A 23,118-nucleotide genomic window follows, 5' to 3' on the forward strand; every position below is an offset into this window, starting at 1 on the left:
GCAGCAGCAGCAGGCGAGAACCAAACGAAAATAGAATTCGGTCGACAAAAATCTTTTATTTTTGATTTAATACACCGAGAATAGGAGGAGGAAAGAAAAAGGTGACCCATTGACGGGTGAGCGGGAAGGTGACGAAAGGAGAGAGAGTGACGACGAGAGTCCCGGGCAGATGGGAAGGATTGAATGTGCGGGAGAGATGAGCCGCCGCCGCTGGCGGCGTTACGCCGTCTAAATGTAAGGCGCGTTGTAATGAAGCATTCGAGAGCAGATGACGCCGTTTGCTTAAACCGCAATCGACTGGGATGAAAAGAGCGCGCCCGGGTGAGGGGGGGGTTGACGTCGGGATTGATGCGAGAGCTGCAAGGGAAATAAAAGAAGAAGATGGAAAGTGTCGAAGACGAAGTAATGAGAAAAGACGACCGATTGGCAAGCGAAACACGCGCACCGAGAGAGAGAGAGAGAGAGAGAGAAGGATTGTGGGTGCAGCTGTCAACATCCTTTACATCACCAATGAACCCGGGCCAGCACCAGAGTCCTGGGACCCCGTCCTCCGTTTTGGGGGGAGAGAAAATGACCGCCTGCATTATCTCCCTACAGCTTTTTATCCAGCATCAGCCCCATCAGCTCATTAACCCATCCAGCATGGATTACTATTCTTGATCCATATGAATTCCTCCATGAATTCATAATCCATTTTTTTTCTTTTTCTTCTTCTTCGTCTTATTTTCTTGGCCGCGATTGTCAGTTCCAAAGAAAACAAGAGGCTAAAAGCTGAGAGATATTCTCCGAAAGATGTTTTTACCCCCAAACAATTGGCTTCCCCAAAATGCTTTTCAACAATAAAAGCGGCTGAATGTCGTCCATTTTGTGTCCAGGCTGCTGCTGCCACGTGCATCTCATCAAACAAACAATTCCCTTTCTCATTTTTGGTTTGACATTTGAAAACGCCTGTCTATTTCTCGTTTCTTTTTTTTTCTCCGCTGTTGAAATGTTGTTCGAAAACTTCGTCGTTTATGCAACGAACGTCGGGGTGCTCAGCTCACTGCTGCTGTAGTATATACAGGGCGGAATAGTTATTTTCCTTTCAAGTCGATTCCGCGAATGTCGACCCGATTATTCCCTCCCTTGTTTCTCTCCGTTCCTTCGTCAAAAGTTGTATAGGAAATTGTGCGCAAATGTTCACATGCCAGCAAGTTGCGTTGCTGACGAGACGATTTCTCGATTTGCGTTTCTGGGTGATGGGGGTTTCCGGCTTCCGGTGCAACCCATGATTTTGCGAATGCAAGTTCCGCAAGTTGATTTCTTTTCCGGCCGCCATTTTCGATTAACGCACGCAGCGTGTGTATATACGTATAGCAAAAGGGCATCAAATCTCTTCGAGCAACTCTTAATTAGTTCGCCATCATCCCTCCCTCCCTCCCTCCCCCACCCACCTCCTGCCCTTCCCTCGGTCCTGATTAATATGCGCAGTGCGGGATCGTCGCGGACGGTTTCACGACTCCCGACGGTTGCGAAGCCGCTTGGATTTTCGGATTTTTCGTAACAAGGGGATGAAGGAGCGCACATATAGGAGTCGAGAACGAGTGGAAAAGGCTCGATTGGATTTTCGGTCGGCACATCCTCAATGTTGTTGTGTTTCTGGTTTATCCGGATTGTTGTCTGCTGGATACCAACCAACCAACCCCCCCTTCCCCTCTTCCTCTGTCGCTGGGGGGACGGCAGTTTGTGTCTTTTGTCAAAAGAACGGCCCCGATGGGCTTTCGGGGGGGGGGGGGGGGAAAGACTGTCTGGAGGAAACAAGAAGAAGATCAAGAATGGGTCGGCGGATAAAAAGCGGAAGTAAAGAAAAACAGGCAGGCGGCCAACAAAAATTGGAAGAAGTCTACAAGGAAAGGAAAAAAGAACTAGAAAAGAGTATATATAACGAGTTTCGTTCTTAAGAGAACGGGGGAGTATACCCAGCAGTGGCATAGTACAGGCTGGTAAGTTGATTGCGCCTGTGTGTGTGTCTGATGAGCGTTTGTCAAGGCAAACGCGGCCCTTCCGCGGGGAGTTGACGCGGACTCTGATCTTTTCCTTACCATACCCGTACGAAAATTTCTCATGATGAGATTGCATACGAAATCATATGAGACTCATGCGGGACTCATATGAGAAACGTATGAGATTTTCGCGGTTTTCGGACGCCGTAAATCACAGGAGAAATCATTCCTAGTATTTGTGTGCGTTATGTGTGAGAATCGTATGCAAAATACTTAAGATTCGCATATGCGAAAAATTTGAAACTCATGCGAAAAATTGTGAAATTTCATACGAAATAATGCGAAACTCATATGCGAAAAATTTTGGGAACTCATAATATGAAATTGTGCGAAACTCATATGAGAAACGCATTTGAAAAAAATTCTAGAAAATCGTGAAAATCATGAGGAATCATGCTATACTCATATGCGAAAACGAGTTACAAAATCACGCTTCTCGTATGCAAATATTATGTTAAATGCATGATAAATAATTGTACACTTTTGGAAAATTCATTCGAAAATCCTACAGAAATCCTGCTGGTTATGCGCATATCGATTATGAAAATTAAATATTTAACCCAATAATCGTTTGAAATTCGTGTAATGATAGATCAAGAGTAATTCGAGAAAATTCTTTAATGAATACGCATAGCCTGAGTGTAGCAAACGGATTTATAAAACCATATATGCTGGTGTTAGTTGTAGGTTCGATACTTCAATTCAACTTTGTTTGCAAACCAATCATCTATAATTAAACAAACTACATTATATAAAACACTTATCTAAACAAACATCAAAGGGTAACATAGCGTCAAACCTGGGATATTAGATTTATCAAATCTAACTTGCAATCAAACCTAACCTTAAAATCAAATGTAAAGTAATAGCTCCGTAAACCTGCATCAAACCTATTATCTATTATTCAATCAGGCAAATTAAAAAATAAAACAAAAATTCATATATAATGTAGCCTATACTAACCCCGGAGCATTAACAACTCATATGGGATATGGCAAATGGTTTTGCCCCCTCTTTTCTCCCCGCCCCTTTTTTAAACTTTGTCATCTAGCGGTCAGAATCACGCAACACAAAACACCAATTATGATGCTGTTGCACTTCTAATTTTGTAATTTAATTTCTGTACTTGATTTTCATTATATTTCATGCCATTACGTCTAGAATGGCGATCTACCATCATCCCCATTCGCCCCCATCATGTTTACGAAAAATTATTTCAGATCGTATACATGTAGGCCTACCAGAAATAAGGAATCGGGAAATTGACTGGCTTCACGCAGAGAACAGGGACAACTTTTAAAGTAGCAAACAAATTCAAAAGTCAGTCATCAAACAAATTTTGTTTATTTTTGAAAATGCACTCGTGGAAAAAATATGGTAATAATGAAAATAACGTAAGGTAATCGCAACCGTTTTCCTCTTTCGGATTCCAATGGCCATGAATACTGTATAAAATAATGCAAAAAATTATTAGTATTGAGCAGCAAAATTAACGATCGATTACTGAAGATGATTTCAATAAGTGAAAAATGAAGCGAAATTATTTTGCGCTCATGGAGAAAACTTACATTGGTTGTCCGCCAGTTATTGTGTGGTACAGTCCTTCAATTTTCCAAGGACTACTGCCAAATCTTCTTGGCATCTTTTATTTTTAAATTCACATTCTTTCAGTTCTGTTCTTTCGTTCTTTGATTCTTCCAATCCATTGTGGATTAGATAATGTCTTGATTCAACGTCAAGACTGCACGGAGTCAATTGATAGGTTATGCAGTCCGATTGCTGGTTAATGTCCGATTCGGATGAATCATCAATTTTTTCTTGAGAAATGACACTCGTGGGTGTCATTCCTTTTTGGCATGGAACGGTGCGCCATGCCACGCATTCCTTATCAACCTTGTCAAAAAGTAGATCAGGGTTGGACAAGTTGTTGGATTGATCATTGGCGATCGTATTTTGACAGTAGATTGAAAATACGAACAATAATGCCAGTTGAATCACAACAGTGATGAATCCCATTTTGTTATTCTAGTATAGATAATATTGCAAATGTGATAAACTATTTAAAATACAAGAATTTTAAGTAATTTAGTAATTAGGTAATTTATTATTTATTTACCTTTTTCAGTGACTGGTTTTGCCCTAATGTTCTCTCGACGAAGACCTCCGAACGTATGCTATCACAAGACTGGATTGCAATGCAAATTAACGGAGCTACGAAATCGGTGTCGTGTCCCAACGGTCTGATGTGTCCTAACGATATTGGTTGTGTGTCATGTGATTGGTGGAACGTGATGTATTGAAAAGAAACTTGGTTTTCAGCATTCGTCTCAAGTTTTTTGGTTTTTTCCATGAAGACACGTCGATGAATTTCTTATTAAAACAGCTAGTCTAAAATAACGTAAAAGAAACTTACCTTTATTTGATACGTCGACATTTGAACCTGACTCGAGAAACGTGGTGATGCGAAAGTTAGAGTTGGCTCTGATTGCATTGAATCTTTTTTTTATACATTTATTTATTCCAAGTGTCAAACATACATGTGCACATTATGCATATTGCCAATAGTGAACCTGATATAAGGAGCCCAGGCACTCCGCCACCACGTCAGCGAGGGGCCTTATAACTTTTTTCTTCTTCTTCTTATAACGGCGATTGAGGCGAAACTTTTGTGTACGTCCCGCAGAATTGCGGCCAACCCCAATAATGTCATCGTTGATGGAATGTTCGGTACACAGAGAAAATGCCTATGAAGTTTGTATTTTTTCGTGAGTTCTTATAGATTGGGGACGGAGATACACGCCCCCGAGGAATGGCGGGGAACTCAGGTATTAGATGGGCGGTGAACACGTAAGACGCGGGAGGCAAATGACGCCGTTGTGCTCGCGGTTCAATGCGTCACGGTACAGAGAAAAATGATTAAATGGGCAGTCAGTCTCCAACCGAATCTTGAAAAAAGGTTCCCCTCTATTTCTGTATCATTTGGTCTTGGACGACTTCGTTGGGATTTTTCTTTTCCTTTGGTCCAATTGTGATGATCGAACCAGTGATCAACTGCTGATCTCATTTGGCCCCCCTCAAAGCGCTTGATCTTGGCCCCGTCAATAATCAGCGATTTTCTACTGACGTCTTTCTTCTCCGCCATCATCGAGAGAGAGAGGACTCTTTTATATTTTTCAAATACGGGAGCACTATATATCTACCTCGTCTCTCTCATCTTCTCATGTCATTCTTTCATTTTGTCTTTTCTTCCCCTTTTTTTTTCTTTTTCTTCTTTCCGTGTTTTTCACCAGATTGCTCTTTTTCCCTTTTTCTTTTTCATCCGCAGGAGCCGTGAGTTGAGGACGATATGAGATCAGTCGCAGTTTCATTTTGGACGTGGCTCTCTCCCATTCTCCTCGGCATCTCCCCCTATCCCGCGCCTTGGCATTTCTCGTGCGGTTTTCTCTGCTGCGTTTTCACTTCAAAAGCGGCGCTGGGCTCTTGATTCTTTACCCAATTTCTTCTTTGACAAAAGACAATCGACCAGGCTCTTGCTGCTGCTGCCTGCCTGTCTTCTTCTTCTTCCTTGAATTGCCTCTCATCTCGGTATCCGAAATTAATTCCGCCTCCCCTCTTCCTCATCATTATTTGCTTATATCCATGGCTTGTGTGTATATACGTCGTCCCTGGCTCGACTCTCTCGGCTGCATTTCTCTCTTCAATCAATCTGTCTGTGCCCATCTATGCATCTCTCTCTCTGTCTCTCTCTCTCACTGCGGCAGAGCTTCCGCTCGGTGCTCATTTAGGTGGAGTAGTAGTAGTAGTAGTAGTAGTAGTAGTAGCGGCCGATGGAATATTTCGTGCAGGTTGGACGACTCAACCAAGCGATGATGCTCACGGGTTCCGGCATTCCCCCTCCCCTCCCCCTCTCTTTTACCGAGATTATTCGTAGAAACGAACGGGCTGAACTTCTCTCTTATCCCGCTGATGTTGTCGTTACAATCGTTGTGATGACCACATCACTCCCGACTGATGATCTCAAAAGCGTTCCCATCGACTTTCTCGTCATCGCAAATATTGAAACCAACCAGCGCTGCTGCTGCTGCTGCCGGTACATATACAACGTCGGCTCACACACAAACACACACGACGCCCACGGATCAAACAAGGCAGCTCGGGGAGGTTCACCGAAACAAAACAGAAGGTGTGGCGTCTACGTACATGTGAGGAATTCCCACCAGCAGCAGCAATATAGACCTATAGTAGGTAGAATAAGTGAGAGACGGCCGGGGCAGAAACGATTAAAAGTCGATAGGACGTGTCTAGTGTATATATATGTTTGCTTCTTCTTCTTCCTCTTCTTTAGCTCCTGGCTTTTTCTTTCGGGATTGTAAGGGAGACTGAACGAACTCGTGGAAGCCCAAGCTCATTCAACAAGATAAAAAGGGGGGGGGGGAGAGAAAGAAAGTACGAGACGGGTAAGGAGTAGATAATCAAGACGGATGGGGCTGGGCCGAAAATAAACGAGCTTATAGCTATATAAAAAGAAAAGAAGAAAGAAAAGGAGAGATGAAATGAGGGACGAAAGGATTCAGACATTCAGACTTGAAAGACATAGTCGGTCCCGTGTATGTGTACACTACACTGCATAAAAACCACGTAAGAAAACGGAGGAATATCAGAAGCAAAGAAAAAGAAAAGAGACCAACTCCCGACCAAGTATCAGCAGTCGGGAAAAGAGAATTTCAATTTAAGACCCCCTTTGATTTGAAGCCAAGGATGAATGTAGAACATCCGCTCGAAATGAGAGCTAGACGAGAGAGAAAAAGAAAATTTACAAAGAGAAAAGGAGATGGCAAAAAGGAGATAAGAGTCTCTCTTCGGAGACTAGTCCAGTGTAGTATATATGTAGTATATACGTATCCCTTTATATATATATCCCCTTTTCTTAAATAAATCCTTTTGGCGGATGCCAAATTTGGAACGAAAATACGACGCTACTAAACAAACGACTTCTTCTTCTTCGGGGATGTCAAGTCTTTGCCGATATATCCGCAGACTGGATAGTGCGCGGGCCAAACATATCCTATGGGAAATATCGTCACCATTTCAGCGCATGCAGCAGCTCTGCCTATATAGCTTATTTCATTTTGTGTCGTGTCTGTCTTTTATTTTTAACCCCCGCCGCCCCGAAATTTTCGTTTTTCTTATATCGCCTGCTGCATTGCCTTTTCATTATATGCTCGAGTCCCTCCTCCTTCCTATTTCTCCCGGCCGTCTCATCCAGACCACCACTGACGTCGCCGGGAATCAATCCCATCTCTTAACCAAACAGCTCGTTCGAGAGGGCCAAACTCTATATACGCTCTGGGTTCGATAATAAACTCGACTCTAAGACTCGCCAAGCCCAACAGTCGGGAAATGGTGGTGGGGGGGCTAATGAGACGACCGTTTTCTCAAGTCGGTTGATTGGTTGGCAGACTAACAGAAGAGAAAGTCCTGTTCTCACTCAGACTCTCTCGGTTGTGTGTGCGTGTTGTATGTATACTATATACGTACACTTGATAACCGGATGAAATGAAAACGTCAATCAATCAAGAGCAGCTGGGTGGAGAGGCGAGAGATGATGATGCCGAGACGACGAGAATTGACTCAAATCCGAAATCCCGTCTATATTTCTCTTGATGATCCGCACTATAAACTGGTTGCGACATTGTACAGCTCCGGATTTATTTATTTCTTTTTCTGACTTGCAAAGTAATGAATTATACAGATGATGGGGTGTCACCATTTCCCATCTAGCGAAATTACCCCCCGTAATAATACAGAAAGCTAAGCGCTAGAAAACTAAACTGTTTTAGCTATGTGATTAGGTCTGAACGAAAAAAGAAAAAGAAGAAGATGAAATGCACAAAATATAAGAAGAAAAAAGAGAAAACCGCACCCTTGAAATGCTTCCAACCGTCTAAAACTTCTTTGGAAGTTTTGTCCGCATCTTTTTATATTTTTCTCATTCAATTTTTAAATTTTTACTTCAACGTCGCGTATCTCCGACCGGGAGAACTTGTGGTAAGCAAATTTCTTCCTTCCTTTACCGTCCTCCTATTTTTATTTTTATTTTTATTTCATTTATTTCTTTTCACTTTTGGAATTCTGTTTCGTCTTCTTAACCCCGTTTGTCATGTCGGGTTCTTTTCTATAAGGTTCTACACTACGCCCTTCATTCTATTCTTCCGTCTTTTCATGGTTAAAAGCAGAATGTGTACGCGTACTTGCCTAGTATAGTATGTTACATCTGAGGACGTGGGATGCAACAGCGGCAGCAGCAGCCAGCCCGGGTGGCTACGTGACAAACAAATCATCTTCTCGTGCTGTCTGCGTTCTCAATGCCCGCGCAAACGTACGACTTGCCTCCTACTGTTTAGGTGATCTACGTGATGGCCTGATGGGTATGCGCGGTCTATAAGGTGGCGGCCGGAATGACGGCGACGAAGCCAACCAAATGCTCCTCCGTCTATTCAAAGAGAAGAACAGCCCGAACAACCCAAATGATGGAAAACCTGAACAAGAAAAAGGCCACAACCACCAGAAAAGTTGAAAAATCTTGAGAAAGAAATTCGGTGTGTTTGTAAGGCCGACATTCTTGTTCATCACATCCGTCCATTGGCCGTTGTTTCTCAGCTCCTGTCACGCTCGTCTATATTATAGGTAATCTCGTTCCATCACTCGGGGATACACCCGACATCAATACTTATTGTGCCGTCGTGTCTTATTCGTTGCCCCTCCTCGACAACCGAGCCGCTTACATGTAAACGAGATCACACTGTTGATATCATTACGCTCTGAAAAGCGACACCATCAACAACATTTGCGCTGGAAGCAAAAGTTATTTGCCATTAGAAAACTAAAGCCGCCCACTCACTCCAGCCGCCGTGTATGCTGATGCGGAAGCTCGGCATCAGCTGCTGCTACCAGGAAGAAACAAACCAAAAATGTACAAGGCGGAAGAGCGGAAGACAAAATCAGATTCATGTCCAAAACCGTAACTCTTCCGTCTCAAAAAAGTCCACCATAGACGGAATGCATAAGTAGATGGGCCCCTCGCTCCGCTTCAGCTCCAACCCTCCGCTTTTTCTTTTATTTTTCGACGGGGATCTGATCAAACGTGTCCACTACAAATTCCAGCTGTCGTCTCGGTTCTCTCATCAGGGCGTTGCATTTCCCCTCCGCAATCCTTCGAGACGACAGTATATGTATATATATGTAACCCCGAACGCTACCGAAAAGGATTTCACGCTGGAGCTTTAACCTGTCAGTCCCCCATCTTGCACCAGCCCTATGTACTACACACTTTTATTCTTTCATCGCCCCACCATTTTTATTTTCATTTTCCATTTTTTTTTCTTCTTCTTTCCTTTCGGTTTTCACGTGCATAAATATGCGCTCGCAACAGAGTCGAGCAGTTGCCGACTCTCTCGCGCGCATCAATCGATCGTGTATGCACAAAAATTACGTATCCATCCGCCACGCTGGACTGAATTCGATTTGAAAGGATCATTTCACACACACACACACACAAGTGTGTATATATAATACATCAGGGAGAGACTCAGGCATCTCTCCTTCTCCCGGTTATCCCTCTTGTATGTATATGTAACGTAGGCAGCAGGCAGGCAGCCCAGCGCAGCCGGCGAGTATCCCGGGGAAAAGAGCTGGGCACCTCACCGATCAATAAGCTTTGAGCTGTTTTAGCTGAGCAAATATTCCAGAAGATGAAAACCGCTGGAATATTAAGGTGGACTGGGTGGTGGCGGTGGTGGTGGTAGTGGTGGGATGTAACTGCATTGTGAGGACACAGCAGCAGCAGAGAGAAGCTTCCTCTCCCAGGATATTCCACCTTCTTCTTTTTTCGTCCCTCAAGTATATAATAAAATCTCCCTCTCCCATCCGATCCATCTTAGGTTCCCATCATACCCAAAGGAGGACGTAACCAAGAGTCCGGTGACCGTTTTTTTTTACTTTCTTCCTATATACTGTGGAGGAAGAAAAGAAAGAAGTTTATATTCTTCCCATTTTTATTTTTATTTTAAATGCAGCGCCTAAATGTTTTCGCCTTTCAACCAATCCATCATCAAAAGATGATCCTTTGGAGAAACGAAACTGCAATTTCATCCGCCTATGACGCACACAAGAGAGCGGCGTCCGCGATGCGATCGGCGACGGCAACAGTTTCATTGCGTCGGACGATATCGGGGGCTCACAAAATGTCCAGGCAGCGACAGAAGTTTTTAGATGACCTTCGTCAACTCTTCAAGTTCCACTGGGAATCGTGTGGAAGCGTAAGGTACACTATAACAAATAATCTATTAATGAATTTGAGCAAGTTAAGAAATGGGAAAATGGAAAGAGAACTGACAAAAGGACAGAAAAAGTTATTTTTTTATAGGACGTGAAAACTTTTCTCGTCGGATGGAAAAATGGGCGCAAAGTAAAAAAAAATAAAATAAAAAAAAAAGTTAAAAAGTCGAGCAAAAAAAGTTATAAATTCGTTAGTCTGGATAAACTCTGCGCTCATCATATCCAATACACACAGCGAGTATAGATTATTTGTTAGTGCAATCTTTGGCCTCTCCCTCATCACTCGTTCATTTCCCCGACTATTTTCCGTAGAGAAAAGAGCTGCAAAAGATTGAACGGACATCATTGATTGTTTATTCATCTGTTTGTTGTCGTCGTTATGATTTGATCCAGAAGTTTCTACACAATATCCCGACCGCAGAAAACCGCTGAAAGATGTTCAAGTATGTGTTTTTCTTGTTGTTCATCTTTAACCCCGCCCCGGTCTCTCCGCCGTGTCTATATATCTATATCCCCACCCAGCAACCAAACACACAACACAACACACAAAAAATAACATCGCAGACTCTCACGAAGACAAACACACAGAGATTCTCGGGCTGTTGAACACTCCAGGCAGCCCCCCGGAAATGGGTAATCAAATATTCAAAGAGACGGCAGCAGCAGCAGCAGCAGATCAGAGAGAACTCTTCTTAAATAATCTATGAGTGCTGTGCCTCCTTGGGTTGTACATATTATACTACTAGTCGCAGTCGTGTATAGTAAAGGGCCTCCTCTTTTATTTTTTTCTCCCCCCCGTTCAGATTAAAAAATTGACAAGACTATTTCTCCATTTTTCTTTCTTTTTGAGAGAGAGAGAGAGAGAGGAAAACAAATCCAATCTTTGGGATGCGCATTCAACCAGCCGTTATTTTCTGGTTGCCACACGTGTGTGTGGCAGACCAACATAACCAAGGCACGGAAAAATCCTCCTTGAAAAAAACCGAGAGACAAGGAATATGAAATCCAAGTAAACACAAAATCAAAAAGTTCACATCAAAAGAAAAAAAGAAAAAGAAGAAAACAGTGAACAAATTCTAATTTCCTCGGTTGTCTGCTCACGGCGCGCACATCGTCAAATGTTTTCTTGTTATATTCGGATACATGTTGTTGGTGTTGTTGTTGTTGTTGTTCTTTTGAGCTGCTTTTCTGTTTGTTGTTCTATTTATATTTTGACTGCTGCTGCGCGCACTCTTATATTTCAATGATGCTGGTAGACGCACACAGACACAGGGAGGATGTGGAGGCCGGGCGCTGAGCCCCCGTCAAAGAGTAGAGACGAGAGCGGGCGGATTTGTTCCACTAATTTACCCGCTGACGGAGACTTTCAAAGATGCGACGAGACGTTTTTGGGGGTTTGCCTCATTTCTCGTCGACTTTGTCTTCCTTCGTTTCACAGTTTGTCACACACGCAAAACAGACGAAAAGTCAATCACTTTTTTCCATTCCAAACTACTATACAAAACAAAAATGAATATACTATAGAGCTGCTACCGTCTTATTAGACGCCAAAGTGTTGAGGAAATTGTGACACTGACACACACACAAGCGTGTCTACCCATGTGCCCGTTGGTCTAACGACGATAATCATGTTGTTGTTTTCCATCCGTCTACCTCAGACTGACACACTTGTTCACCGTCGTAAAAAAATAAAAAGAAGAAGAAAAATCTCTCAGACGTGAACCTGCTCCGTTGTGGATTTTTTTGTTTGAGAGTTTGCGGTCGTGGCGGCGGCAGCCCCTTCGCTGGTGTTTGCATTGACGTATTGTGTCTATATGTACAGTACACTTGTTATATTTGTAGTGGAGTGGCACAGCATGACACGTCATCAGCGCAGCTCAGGTTCGGTGTGATTGGATTTTCCCGTTTCCAACTACCCATCTTGGCAGACTGCTGGCGGTCTCACGCTCCACAAACATCTCGCCGATGATGAGGTCAGAGTTCGCGATTGGGTGACGACGACTCTCTTTTTTTGTCGTCGTCTCATCGAATCTTGCGGTCCAGCGACGACGGAGACAAGCCGTGAAAGAGACACGGAAGCCATTGATATACCTATTGCGTCATCCCCTCTTCTATATTATATATGTTGGCGGTCTCTATAGGGGACGGAGAAGGACTATATAATACTTAAGATCACGTCCGCTGAAAGTCAAACACAAAAATCTAAACCTCCTAGATCCTTATTATTTCCTGGAGAGAAGCGAGCCATCAACTTTGGTTGGTGGCCCAATTCTCCCACCTTTATACGTACTAACCTTTTTTTCTTTCTGGGACGTGAATCCTTTAATGCCCGTTCCTTCTCCAAAAAGTATGAAACATTAGAAATAGTACACGGCCATATATTATCCGGCGCAACTTTGTAAGGTCCGCAATCTGCCAGCGTCTCTCGGTCGTCGCACATTGTGCTGGGCTGTATACGACAGGGGCCGTGACCCCCAAACGGCCAGGAGCGTCTCGCATATAATCCCACCACCGTGTCCAATACCGGCTTCTTTTATATCTAAGAAGCGCGACACGATGGGAAATGTTGTGATGGCAACGCCAGCGACGTTCGCCGCAGCTCTGACTGGCCGGTGTCGCCAACAACAACGTCCCCAAATATCATGCAGATGGGATCGGCCAAAAAAAAAGAGGGATCAGCGATCCTGGTTGGATCATGGAAGCCGCTGTGGACGCCACCGGTAATCGCCCGGCACTGCAGTAACTATGAGGCAGCAACCAGATTGAATGGGTGGTGGAATAGAACGGTGGCCGAGACGGTCTAGGGGTCGGCCAGGACGACGAGATAGGAGAGAATTATTATTTACTGAACTGAGCAGAGGGGAACACAGCAGTCGTCCAGGGCAGCAGCCGAGTGGGCGAAAAGACGGGCGGAAAGGAGATTGATGATGAAAATGGCCTAAGGGTGGGGCCTTCTGACTGCGACTGGAAAATCGACGTGTCACATTCGCCGCTCGAATTTCGTTGCCGGGATCGTCCGTCTGTGCTGTGTGTGGGCGGAGAGGTCCTTTACACATTGAGGCGTCCGACTTGATCAAGCTGTCAGGATCATCGCGGCTCGTCTTTCACACTCCAAATGCCGCCAGGGAACGTGTCGCCCGGACTCGGCGGGCAATCGAATCGAGTCGGCCAGCAACGGAGCGCAAAACGCGCACACACATCTCGGACGGACGGACGGACGGGCGACGTCGGGGAGTTGGGGCGATGAAAATCCCTTGCTATACCACAACCCACCGCAAAACTTTAGACTGGGGGGGAGATCCTGCCAACTTGTGTGTGATGTGTGTGTCTGCGCAGCAAACGTGCTGCCCAGCTCCATTTCCCTCCAAATAAAATGGAATCAAGAAATACCAGGAAAAAAGAAGATGAAAATGGCCTCCCGCTTTTTTCTTTTTAAGCACCAGCTGCTGTCTTCATCGCCGGGCAGATTTGAAAAAAAAACTGCCGGCCAATAGATTCGGCTCAGTTTTGGCCGGGTGGACATATCCCATTGACAATATCCTGCCAAGCAGACGGTCGTCCTTCTCGTCCAATAATAAGCGATCGCCTCTTATTGTGTAAATAAATTTCTCCGTTCGAGTTTACTTCATCACATAATCGCATCATCGTATAAATCGTAAATTTCAACGAGGGCCAATCCTTTCGGCAATAATATAAAGCAGATCCTATTGTTGTCGGAACTCGCGAAGCAGCAGGGATTTCTAGCTCGCGTATATCCTTCAAACTCTGTTGTTGTGAGCAGCGAAACTTGGGTGAAGGATCGACGCGCTGGCTCTCCCACTGCTTACAGATCCTCAAAGACGCTCTCTACTTTCCCGAAGTTGAAACTCCCGCTCCTCCACGAAAGGCCCGACAGCGCGCAACCCCAAAGTTATTTGGTCAAACAAAAACACGACGGCCACCCTGCTTGACTAATGGTCTGGTCTCCTGCCCCTCATTATAGATGCATCAATAAGTTTCGGATGCATGACGAATGCGCTTCCGATATTGTTAGAAAAGGGCCATCGTCTCTTGTTATAAAAAGGAGCAGCCCGCAAGGCGAAAAAGCGTCCAAGGACGATGAGGGGGGAGAAGAAGAAGAGGAGGAAAAAATATAAAATGTAAAAGAGAAAAGTCAAATAGAAAGAAATAAAATAAAAAACGATTTGCGGCCAGAGTGTTCAATGACGACGGAAACGGCCACTGGAAAACCTATCCAACGATAACGGCCCTGATGGTTACCAATGAGTCACACTTGTAAACACACTATAGGCGAGTCATACACGACAGGTGAGGGGTTTTTTCTCTTTCCGACATATTATATATATGAAAGGTGGAATATACAACAAAAGTGGATCGGATAGAAAAAGAGAAAAAAGAGTTTTCGGCTGTGGCGATGCGGGCCCGGCTGTCCATCCGTCCGTCTCAATAGACGTACATAATATAAGATGGCCGCGATATGGGGGCCATGCGTCACTGATGGCGACTGATGGGGCCGCATTATCCGCTCATACGAGGGGAGAATTGCCGTGTCATTACCAAATGTGTCGCCGTTTTCCGCTTTTTTTTCTTTTCTTTTCTAGACTTGGTAGACTCTACGGGCCGTTTCTTCTGTCGCCGGTGACATATTTCTCACCTCGCATACAACAACTGTGCATCCAGTATGTATGAGTCTCGACAGTAACAAACTACATAACAACTTCCGCCTCTACAAAGACGATCCCTATCAAGGAAGTTTCTCGCTTCTTCTATTCCAACATCCTCTCCGGCCATTTATATTTCTCTCTTCTCCAACAAAACAAAAAACTCTTTTCTTTTTTCTTTTTGTGCGGTAATAGTTAGTGGGCCCTTGCACGATTCGGAGAGAAAGCACAGAGTGTAAACTGCTGGATGTTTAATACTAAGAAGAGATTTCCCTCGCAGCTATAGTCAAGCGCCTATTTTTGTTGTTGTAAATTACAAAGTCGATTTGCGGCTTTAAATAATTGCGGGGAAATCTGCGACAACAAAGTTGATTTGAAATGTCAGCCCGTAAATCACGCCGAGACTGTTGCTACTGTATTGTTCTTTAGAAAACATGAAAAGGTTGAACTTGTTCCGGCGGATTTTGTCGTTTCAACTGGCGGAGACTGTGTATGTGTGTGTAATTAACAGTTCGTCACCGTTGCGTGCCGTGATTGTCCTCAAAGTTTACCGAGTACAATTCGACTCATTGTCTTAGACTGGGTTCGCCGGGAGCACCCAAAAGATTATATTCCGGCGGAATGTTTGGGTCACTCGGAAAATCAAATTGACAGCCAAGCCGAAAATAAAACTTTTATTACCAACATTCGCTGAGAGACAGACGGAATGGAAGACCAAAAAATAAAATAAAAATAGACAAGTCGTCGGTCAAAGAACAAAAAAGAAAGAAAGAAGATTCTTTTTTTTCGGGTATTTCGGTTCTAGGAGAAAAGAGTAAAGGTCGCCTTGTGTTTTATGGTCATTGTTATTAGTCTCGGTCAGCAGCAGCAGCAGGGGTGTAGTGTGTATAGGCTCTGGCTTTCCCCTCGGGAGAGAGAGAGACCCTCCATGACGTGCGGCAGTGACACAAAACCAATGTAGTAGTAGGTACACCCGCGGTATACATTACGTTACATACACACACAGTGAGAAAGAGAGAGAAGAGAAACAAGTCTTAAATGCTTAAAAAATGCACACGGGACACAACAACAGCAACAACAACAGGGAGAAAAACCTGAGACATTCCCTCAAGTCGAAAGAGCCGGACCAAAAGCTATTGGAAGACAAACGGCGCATACAAATCAAGAAGAAGAAGAGTTTCCCTCTCTCTCTTTCCCGAATAAGATATATTACATTCCTCCTTGACATCATTTGAGAGGACACGGTATACATACATATTACACACTGCTGTGTGTGTGCGTACTGCTGCCACCCCGGATAATGTTCTCCGAACGCATAGACCGCAACCGGTTCAAAAGATGGAGGGAAAAATTGGAGAAGAGTGACTCTCACCGGCCACTAGACCATAGGAGCCAGAACATATAGACACAGCAGCAGCAGCGAGAAGGGTGACCAAGTATAGATATACACTACGGTGAAGTAGGCCTTTTCTATTATGATGCAAGTGTGTATAGGTATATAGGGTACGAAGGAGCAATTGACCCAGCAACGTATACCATAAGGTTATGTTTCTTCTTGAGGCTCTGTAGATTCTTTATTTTGTTTTCCCAGGGTCTTTGCCACAGCGTTGGGGTCCTCGTCTCTCTCCCTTTATAAACTCAAATGACAGGTGAAGGTGCTGTGCGCAGTATACACACACAAACCTATAGAGCAGTAAATATATATACGAGACTGGTAAAGTAGTAAATCTACATCTTCTCCTTATTCTTCTTCCTTCTCCGTGTGTTGTGTGTGTGTTTGGGGTTGTTGTTGCTGTGCCTTTTTGATGAGAACTCACCTCTTGACCTTTTTTTTCTCCTGACTCCTCCCCGGAACCACGGAGAAAAAGACGACAAGCAATAAGGAGCTGAAGGGAAAAAAAGAAAAAAAAAAAGGCGAGCACGTCATTGCTGCTGCTCCGGGTTGCGCCGAATGTCTCTGGGTCTTTTCTATACTGTACAACTGCCAAGTTGTGGTTGCAGCCGGAGAGCCCCAAAACATCATATATCCACCCACACACACGGCCTCATCATCAGTCTGCGCTGTGCAGCATTAGGAGACTCGTTCTGATCTCCTTTGATGGCAGTTTAGTCACCCCCCTAAATCCGACCGACATGTACAAGCAGAGAGAAAAACAAGAAGAAAAGTAAAAAAGTAGAGCAAATATTAGGCGCCCTATTCAAGAGAAAAAACGAAGAAGAAGACAAGGCGAATCTTTTCAATTTCTTTTAAAGCTTCTTTGGCGAATGTAATGGGGATTGACACAGGGCGCCATAAACATTTCTCCGTCGAGACAAGATCGAGATGTTTCAGCAACAAAACAAACAAATTATTTTCAAGAGAAAAAATCTTATTTTGTGTATTTTGTTTTTTTCTAAGGAGGAAAGTTGACTCTTGTCCTCTTTTTGAAATTCCCTTTTTGTTTGTGTATTTCTTTTAAAAAACAGAGAAGAAACAAAAAGAAGATGCGGATCTATTTTGTACAAATAGACAAACCCACGCTCTCCATTTTCCTTGTCCATCCTTGGAAAAAAAAGAAGAAAACAAACACAATAACAAAAATTCATAAAATGAAAATTATCTTCTGAGCTTCTTCGTTCTTGACTCGATATGAAAAAAAATATGGGTGGGGTTGGTTTGTTTTTATTTCAACTTTTTTTTCCCGCTCACGTCACGACAAGCTGCTGGTAATTCCGTGTTTGAAACCCTCAAAAGAAAAGAATTTCTTCTTAGTTGTTTTTTTGGGCCCGTTTGGCCTCAAACTCTCAAATAAAAGAAGAAAAAAAAAGTTGCGTTCGTAATTTTGTATAGCCAAGGAGGCGGACAGCTGTCAAGTGCCAAAATAAAAAAAGAAAATGAAAAAAAAAAGAAATAGGAAAAAACAAAATAGAGGACAGAGCCATTCACTATTTTAATGAGATCTCATTATCGATGGGAAAAGGAGAGTCTCCACCTCAACGCCTTTCTTCCTTTTCACATAGAGTCTATATACTCTGCTCTGTGTGTGTATTCGCTTTTCTTCATCATCCCCGAAAGCAATTAGTCAATCATAAAAGCCATTTACGTCACCGACAGCGCTGAACTAAATCCTCGTGTCTAATCAACTTTTGTTTCCCCCCTTCTTATTCCGGAGTTGTCCCGCGATATATATCGTTATAGCGTCCGTCCACTGGGAGGGGGGAGTCTCGTACCTTCTTGAGGTTTCTTCTGCGTAATAGGAGCAAGAAACTTGTGTAAAAATATTATTGATGTGTCTCTCGTTATACGACCAGCACAGCATCATCAATGGCGGAAATGGCAAGAACACCAACGGAAATTCACATATATACAGGCCGAGTATATATATACTTGGTTTATTTAGTACCTCAGCAGTTTACCGTCTTCTTCTTCTTCTTCCTTTACCGCAGAAAAAATAAAAATAAATAAATAAATAATAATAAGAATACTCCGGGGTCGTACGACGACTTTTTTTTTTTCTCTCTTCCGTTAAAGTAGTTTGGAGTTGGAGCCCAACAGAAGCGAATCCTATAATAATAACGAGTAGTAATAGTAGCAGTATTAGTGTATTAGTACTCTAACTGCATCTGCTACTGGCTGCGCCATTTCAAACACCCCCCGTTGTGACTAATTGGCCAAATTGGCAGCAATTATCTTCACATTTAAAAAGAAGAAGAAGAAGTTTTTACATTTCAAACGTGAGCTGTTGTCCCATTCGGCTAAATGCAACATGCTTATATATAGGTATAGATGCATTTCTATACGCGGAGACTATCTAGACGAGGATCGCTCCAAGTTTTTCGTACGTAGGTGGAACGGAGGCGAAGAGAAACCCAACAGATGCGGGTCACAAAGTTCATCAGTCGTCATGGCCAACGGTTCATTTCCTCTCCTGTTACTCTTTTTTTTTGTCCAAGTTTTTTGTCATCGTTGGCGCACCCACACTGATCCTTACGTCATTTCCCATTTCGTTGAAAGATGTTTCTATTCTTATTTTTATTTTTATTTTTAAATAACTTTTCTCCTGTTCGAAACTCGATGCGTTTTCCACTAAACAGGAGAGAGAGAGCTTTTCCACTTGTTTGGCTGCTCGCTGTCTTATTATTACCTTTTCTATATTATCTCTTGTTCCGTCTCATCCGACATTCGGAAATGTAATCAAAATATGCAAAAAGAAAAAAAAGAAAAGAAAAATGTTTCCAGCCTTTTCAATTATTGAACCGATTTAGAGTGCGCGTTCTTACACTCAATACATTGCGCGTAGACCTTTTTGATTTCAAATCAGTTTCTTGGATCTTGACGGCCCGGGCTGCTGCTGCTGCTCCGTGACAGAATTCCCTCGGTTTTCCCCCATCTCAAAAAATGTTTACGACTTTTCCGTGTAAATTTATTTATTACTGAACTCGTAAAACTGTTTTTTCTCTTCTTCTTCAGACTTTTGGAATAGTAAACAATTTCTGTTGCTCAGTCGGATAGTTTCACGGTCCATCTCTTGAATAATGCCTCGTTTACCTGAGCTTGTATTTCGTTTTCTTTTTTTTTTCTTTTTCCCCTTTGGAGAATGTGAGTCAGGTGCGTTAATGTGTCCGGCACCCGGAATTGTTGTGTTCACAAAACCGCTCTGGACGACGAGAGAGCGGGTGCTGGTGGTGTGGAATATGTGTCGCCATAACGCTCTGTGCCCGACGTGTGATGTACGACCCCATCTTCTTAACTTCTCTCCCACCACTGTTGCCAAGAAAATGCCTTCACGATCCCGCTCTTCATTAATAAAAAACGAGTTCTTCTTCTTCTTCCACCAAAAAGGAAAAAGAAAAAAGAAAAACGTCAAAAAAGGTGAAAAAAGAAAAAAGGGCCAAAAAGGGAATTTGACCAAATTTCGAGTTTGTGTGTCGCGCCTATAGAAGATGGAAACACCTTCCTCGAGCCAAAGAAACTCAAGAGTGTGTCATTATTTGACAAAAAAGAGATAAGGAAGAAGAAGAAGAAGAAAAAGAAAAAGAAGAAAAAAACATTTTCACGTGATAGCGTCCGCCAGGTGTTATACGGTGGCTCCGGCATTCGAGCAGCATCACGGCCCTTCTTTGGAAAGAAAAGAATTACGAGTGGTAAACGTAGCAGGAGGTGAACACCTCTTCATTGCCTTTTCTTTCTTTTCCCCTCTATCCACTTTTTGCCATAGAGCCAAGTATATAAGACTCGGCTGGGCCAGCCGTCCGGCGCTATTGTACTATACTATACGTTTATATACACAAGACGAAGATCAGCAGCAGCAGACGTCGTCTGGCATAAATAGGTACAACAGGAGAAAGGGCAAGTGGATAGGGGGGTGCAAGGATCAAATGGAATTCTCTCGTCTATGAATATTAGGGCCGTCCCCTATTTATAGAAGAGCGGAACTCGGCGTGTATAGAGAGAGAAGAAAGATATGTATCCTTAGGGGTAGCGTTGCATATATTTATTTGATGCATGCGCCTATACTAATTCGTCGGCGCGTTCAGCGGTGCTAGGCGCGCATTTGCTTGCCTGGACAACTGGATTTCTCCTTATCGTCGCATATATGTGTGCTGGGCACGGCACCCATTTCATTCCATCGGCCAGTTTGTCTTTTTTCCCACTGGGGGTGGGATCTCCTATTCTCCATCCCGTCTCATCCATCCATTCATTCCCTCCGTCCTTCTCTCTACTTCAAAGTATAGCTCCGTCTCTCCGACAACACTCTAAACAACAGCAACAACAACAACCGGGCAAAACAAAAAAAGAAGAAAAATAGCTAAAAGCATTGCCCGCTGATATGGACGGACAGTGTCGCCGCTGGCCGGCCCTTTCAGCTCGCAACTTTGTTTGTACAGATCTCCGATCCCCCCTCCCTACCCGTTGAAATTTCGAATGGATCAAGTGAAATTCGATTGAAATCTCCGGCACTTTGATGCGTTTCGCCCGCACCACCGTCCGTCGAGGGCCTGTCACTGTATAATGACCAGACACCAGATGGATGGGAAAGGGAATGAAAGGTCGAGCCCATGGTGCGGGTTGAGATGGTGTCATTGAACAGGAAATGGAAATTATTTCGCACATTATTTCTTCTTTTTTCTTTTTTCTTTTTTCCTGTTTTTCCGGTGGAAAAGAATTTTAAAATAAAATAAAAAGATAAAATCTGTTTCATTTGTAATTGTTTCATTTCGTTTTGAATTTGATTCACCTCGGTCGAGCGGATGTAGTTGTGTGTACAGCTATTCTGTGATTTCGCCTTGCGTGTTTGCCCAATTAAATCCAAGGGAAGCAAAAAGAAAATGATGGCATCTAGAAATAGAAAACAATTTCGTTTAAATGTTTCTTTTCTTTTTTGTGTGTGGAAAATTAAAGGAAGAAGAAGAAAAAATAACAAGCGTGACCCGAGAAAAAAGAAGTATAAAAAGAACCGGGAGGGGTAAAAAGAAGAAGAAGAAAGGAAGAGACATTTTGCTTTGATTCACCTTTTGGTCTTCATCTTTTTCTTCTTCTTCTTTTGCGCTTGGGTCCGTCTGTTGCGCGCCGTGTGTCGCACCTCAATTTATTCATACATCGTTTGTGTGCAGTTATAAAAGGAGGTGGCGGGTGGTAGAGGGGGGACGAGGAGGGAACAGCACGACTGTGTAGATATATACCCACTCACGTGGTCACCACCGCAATATAAAACTTAGCACACGTAATAATAATCGACAAACGTTTCTTATTTCTTTTTTTTCTTTCAGAAAAGTCGTTAAACAAAATTCGAAAAATTCCAAGTGCCCGCGCCGTCAGTCGAGAAGAATAAAATGGGCCATGGAGGAAGAAGAAGAAGAAGACGAAGAAACAGCTTTTCGCCATCCTCTGCACGCAGACACACGCACGGAACTCTTTACAAAAGAAAAAAGAAAAAAAAAAAAGAACCAAAATCCCCGAGGTTGATACAAGATGAACGAAGCCTCGGGGTCCTCCGAGGAAACCGCCGGTGTTGTTGGGGTTATACACACGTAGGATATATACGTACGTGTATATCTCATTTCTATAAGATATTATTAGAGAAATAAATGTGTAAAGGGAGAGGAAATGAGTCTACTCGAGCGGGGCCGGGTGAGAAAAAGCAACCAGCGGGGGGAGGAAAATCGGTGGGCATCAACAAGGTCGGAGGAAAGAGAAAACGACTTGTAGTATCAAATAATATAAAAGACCTAGTAGTCTATACTATACGTATAGGCTATAGTGTGTTTTTCTAGACCCCTTTTTTCTTCTTCTTCTCTCCCCTCATAATATAAGAGTTGGGTCGACGCAATAAGGGCGGGAAGTGGTAGATAGATGGATGGACTTTTAGAATAGAAGAAAAAACAAAAAATTTTTGACCGAGAGAACAACAAGAGAGTCGAGCTCCCTCCCCTATATACTAGCTCGCGAGAGAGTCCAGCAGCAGCGTATATTATGTATATATAACCCCCGATGGCTGTTTTGTTTTTTTTCTCTTCACATAAAAACCTTCGTCCGTCCAGTGCGGAAGTCGCTTCACCCTCGACTCCTCGACGTCATGTAAGAAAAAAAAAACCCAAAAAAGAAGAAGAAATAACGTCGTCTGTGTGAGAAAAATAAAAGAAAGAGAACAAAACAAAAATATTCCTATTCAATAAGATACTACTGCTGGCAACGATATCGTAAAAAGTATCACGAGCCGCCCATCATCATCATCATCTTTCTATATTAAATTCTTTTGATTCATTTGTTTTCTTTCTTCGACTATAAAAACAGACAGCCCTCGTCACCTCCTCCTGGACGACTACACCAGTCCAACTTCTTTCTTCCTTCTTTTTTTTGGATATACCCTGAGAGATGTCAACCCCCCCGACCATATACCAATCTTGTCGTGTCTGGTGTAGTATCCAGGAGTCTAGCGTCAACTTTTTATTGTTCGACTCCTCTATTTTCTCCCCTATTCTCGCTATTATTATAGACAGCACACACAACCGGGGGAAACTATATCGTCGTATTATAAAATAGACTTTATTCATTTATTTATGCATATAGATTTTCTTTTTCTTTTAATAAAACGCTA

At 43.2% G+C, this 23,118-nt stretch overlaps 1 long non-coding RNA gene across 1 annotated transcript; it reads right to left on the bottom strand.

Moving 5' to 3' along the window:
* Window positions 1-3,372: 3,372 nt before the first annotated feature.
* On the bottom strand, window positions 3,373-4,236 carry LOC124195414. The gene is made up of 3 exons (XR_006875183.1): window positions 4,159-4,236; window positions 3,611-4,067; window positions 3,373-3,487 (listed from the first exon to the last, which is right to left on the bottom strand). It is a non-coding gene; the product is annotated as an uncharacterized LOC124195414 (long non-coding RNA).
* Between the last annotated feature and the right edge of the window lie 18,882 nt (window positions 4,237-23,118).

Source organism: Daphnia pulex, chromosome 6, assembly GCF_021134715.1.
Source record: "Daphnia pulex isolate KAP4 chromosome 6, ASM2113471v1".
NCBI lineage: Eukaryota > Metazoa > Arthropoda > Branchiopoda > Diplostraca > Daphniidae > Daphnia > Daphnia pulex.